Consider the following 3,731-nt stretch of genomic DNA (forward strand, 5'->3'; position numbering starts at 1 on the left):
AAAAAAAAAAAAAAAAGGCAAACCAAAAAACAAACAGAAAGGAAGAGATATAAACTTGAAAACTCAATAAAACTGAACTTTATTTTTCCAGCATAGGAAGGTATGCTTTCCATAACTATAATCTCTGACATATTTCAAATGAACACCTGAGAATTTTTGTTTCAATAAAAGTTGTCTTTTTTGAAAGTATTTGCAATGAATGTCCATGTGCAAACACATGATTGTGTACCTTTTCTGACCTTTTCATAACTTTGTATTGAGCTTTAAGGAAATGGATGGTCTATTTAAAGAGTTTCTGCAATCATCATTTGCCAATTTTCCCTATTTGTCTAATTGTAACAGCTGCTGCCTTAGGTAACATCTGTTGTCTATTAACTCCTCAGACAGACATTTTGAAGGGTCATAAAGACCAGGGCTGCAATACACCTAGAGACTTGGCCTAAAACACTTGATCAGTGGATTAAGCCACGATTTCCTAACGTAAGATACTTTAGGTATTACGACACATCAGCAGCTCAAAAGAAGCCTGTGAGGAGTTTAAATATGATATAATAATTAACAGAATGAAATAAAATTTTGAATAATGCCAAGCTCTTACCATTTTAATTTCACATCTATTGTAATGATAATGACTTGCTCAGTTGGTAATTATTACTGAGGTTTCTTTCTTTCTTCTATCCTTGGAGATGGAGTGCATCAGCAAACAAAGAGGAACACATTAGAACAAGAAGCAGGGAAGCTATTCCCTGATAATGAAAAAGAGCACTTTGGCAGGACTGGCACATTTCAGATCCTCGTAGATCTAAAATATGGTTCTCTATAGATCCATTGTAATATTAATGACTCATTCTCCTGGTTACAGTTTATGTTGGTTATCTATGTAATTTAGTAAATAAATATTGGCTACAGAAAACATCAAAAATACATATGCAATAAATCTGATGTTCAAAATTAAGAGACATTCTGAACTAAAATACGCACCGATATCAAAATTGGTTTATTATTTGTTTAAAATTCCTACATTATTTATAATATGCTAGTGGAGTAATAACAATCCACCTTTCTAGTGAATTGGCAACACCGGGCATGTCACTTATGTTTTATTGAATGATTTCAATTTATTCCTAGCAGCCAACCTGTTAGGGAGGGGCACCGTAAGTGTTCATAAAATGAATTTGTAAAGGCAACATCCTTTAGATTTTTAAGACCTAAATCCTAAATAAAAAACAAGAAGAATTATTGTTACTGACAAGTTTTGTTAACTAAAAAAAAAAAAAAAAAAGAGAGATATCACAGCTCACTCTAGTTTCCTGTGGCATAATGATACATAAACCCATCAAGGATATGCATGAATCAAAGGGAAAGTAGGAAATCAGAAAGTCTTGAAGAAACTGTTCATCTAAACATTTCACTTTGCTATTCAGACATGGCTGAATTGGTTTAGTATATTTAATGGCATTTTAGTAGGGCTATGAATATATAAGCTTATATAAAATAAGCTCTTCACCCCAAATAAAGAAACACTGAGTAGTAATGGAAAGACAGAAGAAATTTTAAACTGGGAAATATTTATTTAAGCTAGAGCTTTATTATTTAGCAGATATGTGTAATGGGGTCAGACACTACTCTCTCATCAGAGGTGGGCACAGTATTCTAATTTTATGTGAGACCTAAATAATATATAATAAAATATTCTGTAAACTATAAACTATGAAGCAACTACTAGTTATTAAAGATTTTATATTGAATAAAATAGGACAGACACAAAAGAGTAGATAATTATGGACTCTTTTATGTAAGATTCAAGATTTAGTCTTTATCAATGAGAAGTCAGAATCGTAACTCTTTAGGTGAGAGAAGACATTTTGTTTTTCTGGGGCCACACAGTGTTTTATGCAGACTGGTTTACCAGTAGCTCTTTGTGATATCCAAGCCTCTACCAGCCTCCACAACTCCTTTGGCACAAGTTAAAAAAGAGACTATGAATTCTCAATGCTTCTTGTTAATATTCACAGTCCTTATATCAATTTTCGTGGTAAACTACCAGCATGAATCTCATTATTTTTACAGCAATTTGAATTGGTATAAAGTTTAGTTGTCTCAGCTGACTCTTCATCTTCTCTACTCAAATTCTGATAAAACTTATAAAGTCCGCTTCTGAACCGTCCATTTTCTGATATCTACCGCTCTTTACTAACTCCTGAAATCTTTTCACTGTATCTTCTGATGGTGATTCATCAGCCAAATCCTGCCTGTCCTAAACCTCTTCGCATTCTTGCTCTAAGGGAAACCGGGCTCTCTCTTAAGGACAGATTTCCCTGTAGCTCTCTTAAATAGTGCTGCATAATTTTTAAAAAATTTGTCCGGTCTTTGTCCTTGGTTCTTGGGCCTGAGCTTCTAAACCCTTGGATTTTTTCCCAAGAAAAAATAAATCCTTGTTTTATTTATTAATAGTGAGACCCTGGGACCATACCTGAGTTTATCCTAGGGTGGTGACTCATGGTGGGTCCTTAGAAAGTTTTATAATTGGACCTGGCCTTGCCAAAAAGACCAACCATATGATGAGAGGATTGAAGCTTTGAGCCAGATATTACCTCAACCTCTGAAGAGGAGAAAAAAACTGAAGATCGAATTCTCTATGTGGCTAATAATTCAATTAATCATGCCTATCTAATGAAGTTTCCATAAAACTCTGGATATCAGAGCTCCTGGTTGGTGAACATCCTGATGTTCATTTGATTTTTCTAATTCAATTAGAGAAGACACAAAAAAAGCTGTTTTGGGACCTTCTGATACTTACTCAATGGTTCTCTACTGAATAGTTCTTGATTTGTATCCTTGTAATAAAACTGTAATCTAAATAGAATTTCTTGAGTTCTGTGAGTTGCTCTACTGAATAATCAAACTTCCATATTTGTAGCTATTTGTCAGACGTGTGTGTAACCTGGGAAGTCCCGAACTTGTGGCCAGTGTCAGCAGGGACGGCAAGCATTGTGGGAGATTATGCCCTCATCCTGTGAAATTTGTGCTAACTATGGTAGTCAGCATCAAAACTGTATTGCCAATAGTGACTGTTTTCATAAAACTGCACCTGCAGGTGAGCTAGGTATTCTGTATGTCTCTCTTTTCTCATTCAAGAGCATTTTCAGTGCCTCCCACTCAAAACAAACAGATTTTCTTTATCAGCATGTAAGTATCAGTCAGTATCAGTACATAAGTATCAGGATCTCTCACTGTCACCATAATCTATAAAACCTGTCATTTCTTAGAGATTTTCAATCTACTCCCTGTCATTAAGATTTTCAGCTCCTGGTTAACTCCCACTGTCTTCACCACTTAATTTTTGATTATTACAATAAACAAATTATTGATATCTGCAATGTTCTGATCTCTCTCAATTCATTGAATTCTCTTCTCCAATAATTTTGTTATAATATCATCCTCACCCTAGACATTTATCAGTATGGTCATTTCTTAGGTTTTGTTATTACCAGTAACTTTAAACCCTCCATCATCTCAGATTTACCCCATTCTATGTATGCACCCTGTAACCACCAACTTGCATCTTAAATTTACTGTTTTTGGTGACTGAACTTCTATAATCCACCTTTAAGAACTACAATATTATCCCCCAGTATTTTTAGATTTCCAAGTACGTTCACATTCACAGTCTCCTTGCTTTGACACGTTTTCCCTTATCTACATTCTTAATTGATGACCTTCCTACTTTT

Source organism: Cebus imitator, unplaced genomic scaffold (assembly GCF_001604975.1).
Source record: "Cebus imitator isolate Cc_AM_T3 unplaced genomic scaffold, Cebus_imitator-1.0 Scaffold133, whole genome shotgun sequence".
Classification (NCBI taxonomy): Eukaryota; Metazoa; Chordata; class Mammalia; order Primates; family Cebidae; genus Cebus; species Cebus imitator.